This window comes from Hemitrygon akajei, chromosome 2 (genome assembly GCF_048418815.1).
Source record: "Hemitrygon akajei chromosome 2, sHemAka1.3, whole genome shotgun sequence".
Classification (NCBI taxonomy): Eukaryota; Metazoa; Chordata; class Chondrichthyes; order Myliobatiformes; family Dasyatidae; genus Hemitrygon; species Hemitrygon akajei.
This window is the reverse complement of record NC_133125.1, coordinates 27,248,503-27,265,100: the sequence shown is the minus strand read 5'-3', so window position 1 is coordinate 27,265,100 and position 16,598 is coordinate 27,248,503. Positions and strand designations below refer to the sequence as shown.

Genomic DNA, 16,598 nt, shown 5'->3' with positions numbered 1-16,598 from the left:
TATAAATTTAATACAAGATGTAGTTAACAATATATCAGGTCCGAATGAAGAATCTTAAACATGTATTTCAATTTTATTAATTTTTGACGATGTAAAACTTAAATCATTTACATCACTCAACAAACACCAACTGACACATACAATAGAAACAGAAACATATCTTAGTTTTCTTTTCTATATTACATACCACTAGCCACAACATGAGATTGAGTGTAGCAAATATCAGTTTACAAAGCCACAATTTAGCATGTATGTTTAAACAGGATTAAATGTCAATCAGAAAATGCAAGGAAACGGCTGCGGAAAATAGATAAATGAAAAAAAGTAATTTTAGTGTGAAATACATTTGAGAAGCACTAACAAAATAACTTTGATTAATGTGAAACGATGGTTCATAAAATCATTTTGCACCACCCCATTTCCTTTCTGACTGCCTGTTTAGCTTTGAGTTAAGTATAAATGCAGCAGCCCCTGTGGTTTCACACTTGCAACCTCTGCAGAAGGTCTGCTTATCACACAGATGCCAATTGCAAAGCAAGGGGTCCAGAGGAGCCCACAAATTAAAGCTAAGTTGGTGGACAAACAAATATCTGTTGGTCACAGATTTGAAAATTGCACCAAAGAGTTCTTAACACTACTGGTCCCATTTTCAATCTAAAGTACTGTAGTTTTTAAAAATTGGGTTAATGTACTTCAAGGCTTGTTGGATCTTGAAGGGAACATGCTGGTAATAGCAGGAAAAAGGAAGTGAATTTCTGTTAAAATCTACTTTCAAAGTTGTTTTAAGACACAACTGACATAATATATATGAAAAAGGAAGTAACGTACAGGAAATGTTAAAAGCTGAAACTACACAAATGCACTCTTCTAAGAAACCAGAATGCAATGCAATACAAAACCAGTTATTTTGGTCAGTTATGCCAGTTAAATTGCATTTTATTTTCTTTAAATGATTCTTACAATTTTGGTGCTAAATCAATTTTCTGTGATAGCAAACCTTATGGAATGTCTGAAGAATTTTTAGGGAATTTATTTATTTTGTTTGTTCTGGAAGTAATAGTCAAATAATGGGGGCATTTTCAAAATAGATCTCTAAATCATTCAGAAGTCAGGAAGCATTTTTGATAGTTAGTGAAAACCCCAATTGGGTTCCCCTTAAAAATCCCATGACTTCTGTGCTTTTGTTGTTTTCATGGTAAAGAACAAAAACAAGTGTCTATCTGGTAAGGCTGTACAGTGGGCAAACAGAATTGAGCTATGGATCAGTCATGATTGAATAAAATGACTTCGATGGAACACACGCGTGAAAGAGGACCAATTCTTTTGCCCCAAGTCTCATGAGTTAACTACTAATGGCCAAAGTCGGACAATTAACCTTAATGACTCTAACGCTAACTTCAGAAAAGGGAGGGAATTTTAAAAAAACATAATCTGTAATTCTCGTTGCTCAAAACCATCCAAATGCAAAGGTTGAATCAGAATTTCCTTTTGTATAACTAAACAAACATTGAGCTATTAATAAAATTAGCATATGATTAAAACCTGGGGGAAAGTAGGTATTTTGGGCAGAACATTGCAAGGATAAATTGACACAAGAACTGCTAGCTCTATCGGATGCATGAAAATATTACAATCAATCAGATAGCAAAGACTGAAGTCAAGCAGAAAAAGTAACCAATTGGTTGTATAAAAACAGATGATTTTGATCATCTATCCTTCAGGTTCATATAGACTCATTGTAAAAAAATTGAAATACTGCTCTATGTCATATTAGTACTAATCAAACAATTAAATGTTGCTTACTTAAGAACATGTGGCCAAGCGGCAACTCTCAGACAAAGGTGTATTGACCTCTACCTTGCTGAAGCCAGGCAGAAACTCTCAGACATCTTCTCTTACCTACCCTTTGATGAGGATCCTGCTTCAGACCATCAGAAAACTGTCTCCAACAACATCACTAACTTCATCCACTCCCAACTACAGCCTTCAAACTCACAGTTCCCTCACTCCACTCTACTCCCTTCTACCTCCTACCCAAGATCCACAAACCTGATAGTCTGGGTAGGCCTACTATCTCAATGAACAGTAGGCCTAATGAACTTCTGTCCTCATTACCTTGTGTACCTCGACTCCATTCTACACCCCACCTTCCCACCTACATCCGCAACAATTCTAATACTCTCAATCTCCTCACCACCTTTCAATTCCCTGACCGCCTCATTTTCACCATGGATGCCCCGTCCCTATATACTTCTATCTCTGATCGAGATGGCCTTAAAGATCTCCACTTTATTCTCATTATTTAATTCCAGTTGTGATTATAGCTAGAAGCAATCATAAAGGGATCAGATTCTGGCTTCTAAAATGAAGTTTTTTAACAATGTTAGTTATTCCATAAGCAGAGCCTGACTTTTGAAAGGTAGCAAAGAATTAAATCAATTGTTTACCTTTTTTTCTTTCAGCATTTGTAACCTTATTTATTGGATTCTCCTGTTCTTGTTGATACATCCAATGAATGTCAGTCGCTCTTTACATTTTTAATTCACTCTGGAATGATCTGTCCAAATGTATGTTTTGGGACTAAACTGAATTTAGCCAAGCCAGCAGCATGTATAATTTCTCACTATGCATCAGGAGCTCTCTGATGTCGCCCCTCAACCTGACCTTCTCACGTTAGTTTTCAGAAAACCACTATCAATCTGGAAATTTATTTCTCAAAATAAATTTCAGGCCTGTTTCACTGAAACTCCAGCATGCTTAATTATCAATCACAAGAGGTGGCATGGATGGGCTGGGGCTACTCAGACCGTTTCAATAAAGGAGTCAGAGAAGTTTGGCCACCAACATCTTGCCCTTCATTCCTAATGACTAAAGAATTTGGGAAGATATAAAAATAACTTTCTCTTCTGTGCATAGGCACTTCAGGAACAAGCACAGTAACATATTGTCTCAGAAATGGAAGTGAAAATCTGGAGTACTCATCCCAACAGGGTATTCAGGCTAATTCTGTAATAACTTTTTTTTTGCAGTAGAAGGTAATGGAAGTGACTAAATAAGACAGGTTATTGGAATTAAGATTTTATTTTGTCTATAGTCTAACTGATAGGATAACAGTCATTGTCACTTTGTCCATGGTAGGGGAGAATAAAGGTAGAGGCCATTGGTTAAATGTGAGAGGGGAAAGTTTTAAAATGGAATTGAGGGTTGAGTTTTTCCACACAGAGGATGGTGAGTATCTGAAATGAGCTACCAGACAAGTTGATAGAGGCAACTACAATTATGATATTTAAGACATTTGAACAGGAAAATGGATAGGATATGTTAAGGGGGGTATGAGCCTAATGCACGCAAATAGGATTAGCACAGACCTCTCGATCTGCATGGACATTGGATTGAAGGATTTGTTTCCATGCCATGTAACTCTAGGTCTATGGATAGGGAAGAAGGTTTTGAAGGACCAATCTGTTTGTTCTTATGGCTAGATTGAAAGCAAATGCCATTGCTGAACTCTTGAATGTATGAGCTCATCAGAGACTGCAGGAAGCCTGGAAGCTCCCTTGAGGGGCTCTATGGTTTTACAGAGAGAGGAGGGATTGATCGTGAAAGAGGAGTATTGGAGAGTCACATGTTTTGGAGTACTTTTGTGTGGCTTAAAGCAGTGCTATTGCAGTTCCTTACATTTCAAAATTAGGTTAACATTGAGGATTGTAGTGTGGTCCAGTTATACCAAATACCAATTTGATATTTCAAAGCTTCTGGATTCAGGGATAGTGGAATAGAGGTTTACAAAGAACGTGCAGGAGGAGAGGTTCATATGAGCATGGGTCATATTGGATAGTTCACAAAGATGAGGAAGATCTGGTTGCTGCTGTAACCACCAGTCTGTTTTGGTCTTTGAAGACAGAGCTGCAAGAATTAGGTGGATTAAAACTGAGAACAAGGGACTTTCCCATGAGAAAGAGAAACTGGATTTAGGGAGAATGAGGTATGATCAGATTTAAATATTTTGAGGTTGACAGACCAGAAGTTGAGAGGTTGCTTTGTCTGACTGGAATATCTAAAAAATGAGGGTCTCAAAATTAAGCATTTAAAGCAGGAATGAATAAGGAAAATATCACAATGAAGAGAACTGTGAATCTTTAAAATTCATTACCTCAGAAGAAAGTCACTACCTTCAAAGTAAGATCAATAATACATTGGGTACCAAGAGATAGGGAGATTGATAGATTAACCCACAGTCAAAATTTATCAGTGAAGAGAAAGGCAGAATCAATGGGCTGAATAGCCTAGAGTAAGATCTATCTTACTACTACTGTTAACATTCACAGGTCCCAAGATGCAGTGTTTACATACAACCATCAAAGCACCATCATGCTTCTGCCTTTCAGCTTCTACCCAAGCAGCTTTCCTGCCACCAGCCCAATCCTCCATTAAAATATGGAAGTTGTTTATATCTTTTCTAATTGATGAAGACATAGTTACGAATGTGCAATACCTTGTCATGCAATTCCGGTGCAAGGAAGGTACATGAACAGAGAAGTAAGGATCAATATTAGCAAAATATAATCACATCATAAACAGTTAATTAGACCTTATTAATGTCAAATTTCATTGTACAATCTAACTATTGTAATTGTCTGAAAATATTTATATATATCTTAAAAATAAACAAAAAAACCTTTCTTGTAGAATTTCTTTTCTTTTAATTTTAAGCATGAAGACAAGTACTCCTGTTTACAGTACAGAATATTAGATAATGAAAAAAAAAACCTTTGATGATTCCATTTCTAGTTTTTAAATTTTTTTTTCCCAGATAAAGTAACTCTACAAGTACCCCTTTGGGTGAAGGCAGACACAACATTTTAACCCATCAAGAATGACTTCCTAAAGGTCTGTGTGTGCACTGTATATAAAAGCAAGCATTTAATATCCCATAAAAAATAAGGTGTAAGTTGGTCATTCTTATGTCATACAAATCAAAGTAATTAAAAACAAAATGACTCAGTAATTTTCCAGTGAGTACACTTCAAACCTGAGCAGAGAATGAAACTCTTTTGTTCTGAAACTAATGCTGCAAATGTCCGTTTGCATATTTACCAAACTACATATTTGATTACTTTGTACTAATGGAGGTAAATGTGAATCCTGATTTTAGAAGTATAGAATTAAGTGAAAACATGCATTTGTATGCCACTGGTTAATTTTTTTCTAATTTCTCCTTTTCCCCTGAAATTTGCCACAAAGAATAAATGCAAATGCAATCAATAATAATTATTTGAGTTTTCACTTGCTTACCTAAATCAAGGTGTAGAAAACTCTGTATAATAATGGCAAATGTTCCATATACTGCAGATCAATATGTCGATTCATGTAATTACATTGCAACGCAACTTGGTAGTTTTGTCAAGGGCAATAGGTGTAGGGACAGAGTTTTCTACAATTACCACTTCAACTTGCATTTGGGTCCACAAATGAAATGTAAGCTTGTCTGTTCTCCCCACTAATCCTACTTGCTAACTTGCAAAACTATTTCCTATTTTTATTTCAGCTTCTGTATCCTGAGTATTTGCTTTTGTGCTGTGCTAACTTGGCACTTCTCTCCACAGATACAGCTCAATGCTTCCAGTATCTTCTGTGCTGATTTAGACCTGCAGCTATCTATCTCTGATGTAGAAAATTTTGCAAATGGCATATTACAAGAGAGGAAGGAAGTAAATAAGAAAATATATAATATCAAACAACAGTCTGTTGTGTGGAATTAACTGATGTAGGTGAAAGTTGAAAGTGAAAAACTTTGACACAGATTGGATGGGCCAAAAGGACCTGTGTCTGCCTTATGATAAAAAAGATATTATTATAATGATTTTATAAGATAGAAGAACAAATATATTTTGTGAAATATATCTTAGCAGCTAGATCCAAGGTGTTTGAGGATATGTCACCAATAAAGGAATAAAAGGTGAGGACAATGCACAAAGGGACTGGACAGAGGGATCAACATAATTTGTATGTGTGTAAGGGGACTACAATTAAACAGAAGACTGAGAGTTATGAAATAATTTGAATAAGATGATGAGAAATATAAATTTAATGGGGATCTGACAGGTAGACTTATTTTTACGCATTGAGTATTTGATGCCTGAAATGCACTGCCAAAGGAGGTGGTAGAGTTGGATACAATTACTCCATTGAAAAGGCATTTAAACAGATATTCAAGTGGGCAAGGCATAGAAGGATACAGTGATAATGCAGCTAAATGGGATTTTTGTCGATAGGTGAAAGAGTATAGTTGGCCATGTTGTACAACTTTGCTACTATGCTTGAAGCAACAAGGAACCATTGAAGGTCAACTAACAGGGGGCCGTAGATTTCTTACACAAGTCAGAAGATGCAGAACTAAGTTCAAACAAATTGGAAGTTATGAAGTAAAAAGCTGGGAAGGAGAAGAATGGAAGTGGGCCAACACAAAAGTCATCAAAATGTTGGATAAGTGTGACAGTACTGGGAGACTCTAGAGGGGGGGGGGAGGGAAGTGTGGGTGTAAATAAGGGAAGCATTGCATTGACTTAAGTTAAAGAAATTATTAAGAGATGAGTTAAAACAGTAGGATCATAATCAGAAGCCAAAAGAACTTAAGGAATGAGGCCACATGATCCCCTATGATCCCTTCCAGATAGTCCCATCATTCAATTATTCCATGGTTAATCTGACATTGGCCATATCTCCACTTTATTTGTCAGTTTCCCAAATCTTTCAATTACCCCAGTCAAAAATCCCAAATAGTCTTGAACAGATTCAATGATTCAGCTTTGGCAGCTCTATTAAGTACAGGACTGAAGAATCCTCATGCCCTGAGAGCAGAAATTCCTTCTAGTCTCAGTCTTGATGAAACAGCATTGGTGTAGCAAGCAGGTTGAGTGGGTTTCCTCACACATTCCCAAAGACATAGGGGTTAGTAAGGTTTTAGTCACTTGTGGGCATGATGGGCTAGTGCCGGAAGCATGGTGACACTTGTGGGCTGCCCACATTATATCCTCAGATTGTATTAATGACGCAAACAACAAATTGTACTAACATGAGAAAATCTACAGAATCCAAAGCAATACACATACTCAGCAGGTCAGGTAGCATCTGTGGAAAAGAGTAAACCATCGACATTTCAGGCTGAGATCCTTACTGTATGTAAAAAGTTACGTTTTACTGTGTGTTTCGATGTACAAGTGACTAATAAAGCTAACCGTAGTATTTTTTAAAATTTTAGTCAGAAAAGTTGGAGGTCAGGATCTCCAGAATCTGGTTTTTTTTAAATTTTCTTCTACCTATGCTTTAATAATGGAAGATACATCCAATAAAATTAAATTACTATATCCATTTCAATAGAATTGTAAAAGTTTGCATCCAGGTTTACAAAACATTAAACTTCTATCTAATTAAGACAGAACTCAAAATCATTTTAACATTAAAATACAATTTTTTCACATCCTTCCAAGATCTGTAAGCGTGAATTAGAAGTGCCACTTCTTTGCATAACAAGTACTATATCCTTGTGAAAAATCGCTCATGTTTAATTAGGCAAACTGGACTAATCTGCGGCTAAAACAAACGTTATATACTGCTTCCTGTTATGGTCCCCTCAATAAGTAGCAGCTAGATGTGTAAATTAGCAAGGCACCACATTAACATGATGCAATGTGCACATTAGGGCAGGGCTGCAGTTGCTTGTAAGTTAGTACACCAGAAACTCGAGGCAGTGATTTAGCTTAGCGTCCACTTTATGGACTCCATGGATACAAAGCCTGTTGCTGAGAGAGCATTTGATCACAATATTTTATTCATCTGTACATTAAACACATATAAGTTCACCAGAATTATTATCAATTAATATAATTAATAAAATGTAACATCTTTTGAATATGGTTAAGCTATCTGCCAATTGAAACATTATCTCATAATACTTCAGTTTTTATGTTACTTGGAAGTAATAATCTCAAATGCAAGAAAAAATGTATCATAGAGCATGATACTTAGTTATTCACCACATATTTGCATTATTAAAATGGGTGAATGAGCTATTGAAATGATCAAGGATATAAACAAATTTAAGACAAATAATATCTCTTCATTTTTGAATTTAGCTTTATTTTAATCTCAGACGTGACTGTGATGTTATGCAGCCAGTCCCTTTGGAGTTTCAGATAAGATAGTTTTACAGTAGTCGGTTATCTTAATTACCGGTAACTCCCCCATATGTTACACTCTTATTTAACTAATCAAACGCAGAGAGTGTGCACAGTGGCTTCTTTCTTTGTCCCAATACCTTACCACCGGAGATCTGTGCTTCCTAAGAACAAGATAACATACACTGATGTAAGAAACAGAGGCAGGCATGGCACACTCGCCTTCTCATGCCTGCTCAGTTATTCAATTTCATGGCTAATCTGCACCCACTTTCCACTTCCCATGTTGAAAAACGTGAATATTAAGATCTTTACAGAATGTGTGGCTATTATAGGAAACTGCTGAGGTGAAAGGTAAGCCACAATCTTTTGAATGGCGTTGACTCCTGTTTCCATTCTTTTACATTTTTCCAAACACGTATTGGTGACATAATCTAGAATTACAATGTTAGGCTCCAAATATATTCAGGCAACATCCAGACATTCTGAGCATCTCCTCTGTCACTGCCTCTTTACATTGATGATTGGACAAACATCTCTGGAAGACAAACTTTCCTCCAGTTAAGCTCTGGGAAGCCTGAAAGCATAAGTTCTAACCTCTTCACAGCTCAATACTCCACCATCGATTCCACTGCACTCTCAGGTAATTGAAGTTCTACCTTGTGACCCTGAAGCAGGTTAGGAGTGCATTCCACTCCAATCAGCATGGAATCCTAATTTTGTTTTCCTAACACCATCCATTTCTCAGCTGACCTGTTGTTGCAACTGTCACCTGTGTTAGTTTTAAATGATAAATCCAGTGCATTACTCACTAGCCTCTCATTTAACATTTCCATTAATGTCATCCACTTATCACTTTCCAACTAGTTCACTTAACTACTGTTTTATGCTCATTCAGAAATAAGACCATAAGATATAGGAGCAGAATTAGGCCGTTAACATCACGTCTGCTCCACCATTCCATCATGGCTGATCCATTTTCCCTCTCAGCCCCAATCTCCTGTCTTCTCCCCATATCCCTTCATGCTCTGACTAATCAAGAATCTCTCAACCTCTGCCTTAAATATATCAAATGACTTGGCCTCCACAGCCACCTGTGGCAACGAATTCCACAGATTAACCATTTTCTGGTTAAGAAATTCCTCCTCATCTCCATTCTAAAAGGACAACCTTCCTTCCTGAGGATGTGTCACTAGTCATAGACTCTCACACCACTGGAAATATCCTCTCCACATCCACTTGATCCAGGCTTTCTAACATTCAATAGATTTCAATTAGGTCACCCCTCATTCTTCCGAATTCCCGTGAGTACAAGGCCCAGAGACATCGAACTCTCTTCATATGACAAGTCTTTCAATCCCAGGATTATTTTCGTGAACCTCCTTTGAACACCCTAATGTCAGAACATCCTTTCTTAGATGAGGTGTCCAAACCTGCTCACAATATTCCAAGTGAGGCCTCACCAGTGCTTTGTAAAGCCTCAATATTACATCCTTGCTTTTATATTCTAGTCCTCTTGAAATAAATACTAACATCTCATTTGCCTTCCTCAACACCAATTCAACCTGCAAATGAACCTTCAGGGAATACTGCACAGGGCTTACTCCCAAGTCCCTTTGGACCTCGCACCTCAGATTTTTGAATTTTCCCTCCATATAGAAAATAGTATACATTTTTATTTCTTCTACCAAAGTGCATGGTCATATACATCCCAGCTATATTCCATCTGCCATTTCTTTGCCCGTTCTCTGAATCTGTCAAAGTCCTTCCGTAGCCTCTCTACTTCCGCGAAACTAACTGCTCTTCTACCTACCTTCATATTGTCTGCAAACTTTGCAACAAAGCCATCAATTCCATCTCCAAGTCATTGACATATAACACAAAAAGTATGGGTCCCAACGCTGACTCCTTTGGAACACCGCTAGTCACCGGCAGCCAACCAGAAAAGACTCCCTTTATTCTCATTCGTTGCCTCCTTCCAATCAGACAATGTTCTATCCATACTAGCACATTTCCTGTAATACTACTGGCTCTTGACTTGTTAAGCAGCCTGGTGTTGGCACCATGTCAAAGGCCTTCTGAAAATCCATGTACATAACATTAACAAATTCCCTGTTATTTATTCTGCTTGTTATTTCTTCAAAGAATTTCAACAGATTTGTCAGGCAAAATTTTCCCTTGAGGATAACATGCTGACTGCGGCATTTTTTATCATGCGCTTCCAAGTACCCCGACATCTTTCCAACGACTGAGGTCAGACCAACTGGCATATAATCTCCTTTAAATTTAAGGGAATTTCCTATTAAAATTCCTTTAATACTGAATACTGACTCCCGATTTGGCAATCGTAGAGTTTTAAAACACACAAAGCGCTGGAGAACTCAGCCAGTCGGGCAGCATCTGTGTGTCTGACCAGTCCCGATAATGGGTCACCATCGGAAAGGTACGGTACACTGTTTATTAATGCTACCCGACTTGCTATGTTCCTCCAGGAGACGGAGGGAGGGAGGGAGGGAGAGAGAGAGAGGGGGGGGAGTGTGTTTGTGTGTGTGTGTGTGTGTGTGTGTGTGTGTGTGTGTGTGTGTTTGTGTGTGTGTGTGTGTGTGTGTGTGTTTGTGTGTGTGTGTGAGTGTGAGTGTGAGTGTGTGTGTGTGTGTGTGTGTGTGTGTGTGTGTGTGTGTGTGTGTGTTGTGTGTGTTGCTTAAGATTTCCATCATCTGCGGAATCTGGCGTTTACAGTTATAAAATCCTGATTTTAAAGTAGCTGTTCGCGTTGACTCTGATTACTTCAATGAATTCTCCAGCCCGACAGTTTCCTGCACGCCTCAAAATGTAGTCTCTACCTACTTTAACCAGGGCATCGTTGATTACAATGTACTAAAAAGTTTTCGTCCCGCGATCTAATATCCCTTTCTTAAACCGCTCTGCCTTTCCCAGCCCTACTTTGTTCCTTTCAGTCATTCCTTAAAATGTTTTCGCCTCAGCTTTGGTCATTTAATCCAACATCACCTCATCTGGCTCCGCGATTAATTTTGTCTGATAACATTACAATAAGAAACGAAGCAAAAAGGGCAAATTGTTGTTAAATCCAGGATTTGTTTTGCAAAGTTAAATTATTTATTGTCATTATTAACTGTAGGATCCGTCGGCCGCTGACAGGGTTAAATCTGATCATAGTACACCATATATAATTTGCTCTCTGTGTGAACAAATATCATCGCATAGGCCACGGGACATAGTTTTAAGGTTTCTCTGCTCGCAAGTTAAAACAGCAGCATATTCATGGTCCCCTACTTGAATTTCTGAAATTGGTCGATCTCCTATTCCACGTACTTTTAAGTTCAGGGCGCCGCAACTCGTAAAATAAAGTCACGCATTTACTTTATAACGACGGGTAGCCTGACTGCGATGGCCAATGCCAATGCTGCAGCTTTAAACTTTAAAAAGAAACATTTCAGGTATGCCAAGCGAGCAGATACTATCCTGAAACGTTGTCAGTAGTTTTTGGAGGGGTAGGGTAAGTCGGCTTCGGATTGTAAATAAAGCGTGACTGATTTTGAACTTTTCTTACTTGAGTTGCGAGATCGACCCCCTAGACCTGGCCCCCGTTCCCTGAGGCCCCATCGACTCGCCAGTGCCCGAGACCCCTGATTTCAAGGTCTCCACAACTGCAGCCGTTCTAGAATAAATCTGCGAGGCAACCCCCCCCCCCCCCCACCTTCCCGCCTGGCTGGCTGCATTTTAATTTCACAGTGCGTGTATGTTTCTCCAGAAACGAGTTTGCTAGTCCGCATCACATGAACAGAGGGGTGGGAGTAACACAGGAACAGTTCAAGTGTGAAGTTCGCGTGTACTTGCTGGCTGCTGTGTTGGGGCTGTTCGCGCTCGAGCGCGAGCCCGGACCCGGACCCGGACCCGGACCAACACCAAACCCGACCGAGTGTCCGACCCACACAGGCTAACTTACCTGGCACAGCTCCGACAACCAGAGGCCCGGTGCCAACATCCATTTACAGAACGCCTGCAAAATAATACCTGAAACACCTCCTGACATTCGAAAGTTTTGACAGCGGAAATTCAACGGTGCCGATGAATGACAACCAAATCGACTATTCGGCCGCTGGCAAAAGTAAACCAACGCAGCAGTTATCCAATGATGTTGCCGAGGCGGGGCTCCCTTTAGCCAATTGGGGCTCGGTATTCGTTCAGGTCTGATTAGCATTTCAGTCAATCTCCCAATTTTGTGGACGTACAAACTTTACTCTCACCCTTTCTACTTGTATTACTGAGAAATGCTAAATACAAATACCTGACAAATATTAAATCATAGAAGAGATTGAAAGACCTATGTACGTAATAACTGAATTTAAACAAGTACTGTTTTTGGACTGATAACAGAATGCCGGTCAGACAGCATCTGAGGAGGGAGAGAAAAAGTTCACACCCTTGATCTGTCATCAGAACCTTTCAATTGTTATTTTTACAAATGCTGCCTGGCCTAAATATTTTCAGCAATGCTTGCTTTTATTTCGGATTGCTAGACCGCTTTGGGAACTGGAACCAGCGGCGCAGGCAGTAGCTAATAATCCGAAAGAAATCCCTGGAGACCAGCTGCTCTCAGGTGAATAAATCTATGGAATCACTGGTGCATCTGCCAGCGCTGCACTCCACGTGGGACCCGATAGCTGGATTCTGTCTTGCTGGCATTTATCTATAATAATGCTGGGAATTTCATCTGTCTGATTCCACGCCGAACAAACCTACCTTAGAATCAAAGCCCCTTTCGTTCAAGGTACAGTGGCATGCAAAAGTTTGGGCACACCTGGTCAAAATTTCTGTCACTGTGAATAGCTGAGCGAGTAAAAGATGACCTGATTTCCAAAAGGCATAAAGTTAAAGATGACACATTTCTTTAATATTTTAAGCAAGATAACTTTTTTCCATCTTGTTACAGTTTCCAAATAACAAAAAATGAAAAGGGCCCAAAGCAAAAGTTTGGGCACCCTGCACGGTCAGTACTCAGTCACACCCCCTTTGGCAAGTCTCACAGCTTGTAAATGCTTTCTGTAGCCAGCTGAGTCTTTCAATTCTTGTTTGGGGGATTTTCGCCCATTCTTCCTTGCGAAAAGGCTTCTAGTTCTGTGAGATTTTTAGGCTGTCTTGAATTACACTGCTCTTTTGAAGTCTATCCACAGATTTTCTATGCTTAGGTTGAGGGGCTGTGAGGGCCATGGCAAAACCTTCAGCTTGCGCCTCTTGAGGTAGTCCAGTGTGGATTTTGAGGTGTGTTTGGGATCATTATCCTGTTGTAGAAGCCATCCTCTTTTCATCTTCAGCTTTTTTACAGACGGGGTGATGTTTGCTTCGAGAGTTTGCTGGTATTTAATTGAATTCATTCTTCCCACTACCAGTGAAATGTTCCCCGTACCACTGGCTGCAACTCAAGCCCAAATCATGATTGATCCATCCCCATGCTTAACAGTTGGAGAGGTGTTCTTTTCATGAAATTCTGCATCCATTTTTCTCCAAACATACCTTTGCTCATTGCGGCCAAAAAGTTCTGTTTTAACTTCATCACTCCACAGAATCTGTTTCCAAAATGCATCAGACTTATTTAGATGTTCCTTTGCAAGTCTAAATTTTGTGCTTGCTGAAATTTACTTGATGCTGAGTTTTGTGGTGAGGACACAGGAAAGGTTTTCTTCTGATGACTCTTCCATGAAGGTCATATTTGTGCGTGTGTCGCTGCACAGTAGAACAGTACACCACCGCTCCAGAGTCTGCTAAATCTTCCTGAAAGTCTTTTGCAGTCAAACGGAAGTTTTGATTTGCCTTTCTAGCAATCCTATTGGTCTTCCAGACCTTAACTTGACCTCCACCATTCCTGTTAACTGCCATTTCCTAATTACATTATGAACTGAGGAAATGGCTACCTGAAAACACTTTGCTATCTTCTTATAGCCTTCTCCTGCTTTGTGGGCATCATTTATTTTAATTTTCAGAGAGCTAGGCAGCTGCTTAGAGGAGCCCATGGCTGCTGATTGTTGGGACAATGATGCACCATCAATAACTCACTCTGAGACGTAAGAAGTGAGATATCGGCTTTTATTGACTGGAAGAATGAACAACACTACATCCTGGAGAATGAGGCCGGGCTCAGGCCTCAATCGCCTTTATACAGGGGCCTATGGGAGGAGCCACAGGAGCAGTCAGCAGGGGTCTGTGGGAGGAGCCACAGGAGCAGTCCAGACAGGTATATGTAGTTCACCACATTCACCCCCCCTTTGTTTTAAAAAGAGTCCCCAGGTGGCGAAGTTTCTTACAAGTATATTTACAGGTTAAGTCTATCAGGTGGTCGAATCTGTCGCTGAGCTACGTAGCTCCGGCTGCGATTGCACAGGTGCTGGAGGTGGTGATTGCACAGGAGACGGAAGTTGTGCTGGTTCTGGCCTAACTGGAGGTGTCAGGGATCCCTCACGTGTGTGTGAGGCGCCCGGAATATACCCGTACGAGATGCCTGGTACATGAGCGTCGTGAGAAGTCTGTGTGGGGCACGGTGTGCGCGGTGTCACCTCGGGTACAGGGTTCATAGTTACCGTGGAGTGTTCGGGGTAGTGGTCTGCTGCTCCTGCGGGCGCCAGGTCGCGGACAGAGACCGTGTCCTCCCGCCCATCAGGCAAGACCACGTAGGCATACTGGGGGTTAGCATGCAAAAGGTGAACCCTCTCGACCAGCGGGGAGTATTTATTACTCCTCACATGTTTTCGTAGCAGCACTGGCCCCGGGGACATCAGCCAAACTAGTAGGGTGGTCCCAGTGACGGACTTCCTGGGAAAAGAAAATAGGCGTTCGTGAGGGGTGGCATTGGTCGACGTACATAACAGGGAGCGGATAGAGTGGAGTGCCTCAGGGAGGACCTCCTGCCATCGAGAGACCTGCAACCCTTTTGACTTAAGGGCTAAAAGTGTGGCCTTCCACACTGTGGCATTCTCCCTCTCCACCTGTCCATTTCCCCGGGGATTATAGCTCGTGGTCCTACTAGTAGCAATGTCCCTAGCTAGCAGGTATTGGCGCAGCTCATCACTCATAAAGGAGGACCCTCTATCACTGTGGATATAGCAGGGATATCCGAACAGAGTGAAGAGCTGGCGCAGGGCTTTTATGACGGACGTGGTAGTGGTGTCGGGGCAGGGAATGGCAAAGGGGAATCGCGAGTACTCATCAATAATATTGAGAAAATAGACATTGCGGTCGGTGGAGGGAAGTGGGCCCTTAAAGTCAAAAGGGTTGCCGATATCTCACTTCTTACATCTCAGAGTGAGTTATTGATGGTGCATCAATTTTATTGACTTTAAGTTAAAACATGGAAACCGTTTTACGTCCGGAAAGATTGGATTTGGATCCCCAAGACCCTGAAGCAGCTCTTGCCTTTGAACTCTGGCTTGCATTCTTCCAGTCAATAAAATTGATGCACCATCAATAACTCACTCTGAGACGTAAGAAGCGAGATATCGGCTTTTATTGACTGGAAGAATGAACAACACTACATCCTGGAGAATGAGGCCGGGCTCAGGCCTCAATCGCCTTTATACAGGGGTCTGTGGGAGGAGCCACAGGAGCAGTCAGCAGGGGTCTGTGGGAGGAGCCACAGGAGCAGTCCAGACAGGTATATGTAGTTCACCACAGATAAGGTTTGAGGAGTCAGGGTATTTATAAAGCTTTGAAATTTGCATCACCTGGCCCTTCCTAACAATGACTGTGAACAAGCCATAGTCCTAACAAGCTATTTAAGGTCTGAGACCTTGGTAAAAGTTATGAGAGCTCAAATTTCTTGGGGTGCCCAAACATTTGCATGGTGCTCCTTTCCTTTTTTTCACTCTAAAATTGTACAAAACAAAAATAATACACTAATCTTGCTTAAAATGTTGAAAAGAATGTTTCATCTTTATGACTTTTGGAGATCAGTTCATCTTCTACTCACTTACCTCACGTAATAGAAATTTTGACCAGGGGTGCCCAAACTTTTGCATGCCACTGTATACTTCCAAACTGTCTGTTGCTTTCCAAGCACATCACTGCCTCCTAGAGAGCAGTTGATCATACGACACAAAGCGACAATCATTCCCAGAGAATTCAGATGCTCCATCATCTCGACTTGAATCTACATTCAGCTGCACATTTCCCTCCATAGATAATGCCTAACCCGTTGACATCCTCCTACTACTGTTCATAACATTGCATATGCAAACATTGTTGTTTCATTTTAATCTTTGAATTTCTTGTTTTGGTGGGCTTTATTTAAATGCATTTCTTTTTATTTAATTGAATACAAATTTGTCTCCTGCTCCTCTGATTTGAGAAAAGTTATACAATTTACTTCCTTCACCCACAATTAGAATTACTTAGTTTAAAGATACTTTC

General features: G+C 40.2%; 1 protein-coding gene across 4 annotated transcripts in view; it reads right to left on the bottom strand.

The window, feature by feature from the left end:
• The window catches only part of LOC140740164 (tumor necrosis factor alpha-induced protein 8), an 83,998-nt gene extending 71,697 nt beyond the window's left edge, over window positions 1-12,301 (bottom strand). Inside the window, exon 1 of one of the 4 annotated variants that reach the window (XM_073069157.1) lies at window positions 12,145-12,301. The gene's annotated coding sequence lies outside the window, so the exon portion shown is untranslated. Of the gene's footprint in view, window positions 1-9,990; window positions 10,103-11,748; window positions 11,873-12,144 lie in introns of those variants that run through there. The other 3 variants (XM_073069186.1, XM_073069167.1, XM_073069176.1) reach the window with 3 other exon arrangements.
• Window positions 12,302-16,598: the final 4,297 nt, after the last annotated feature.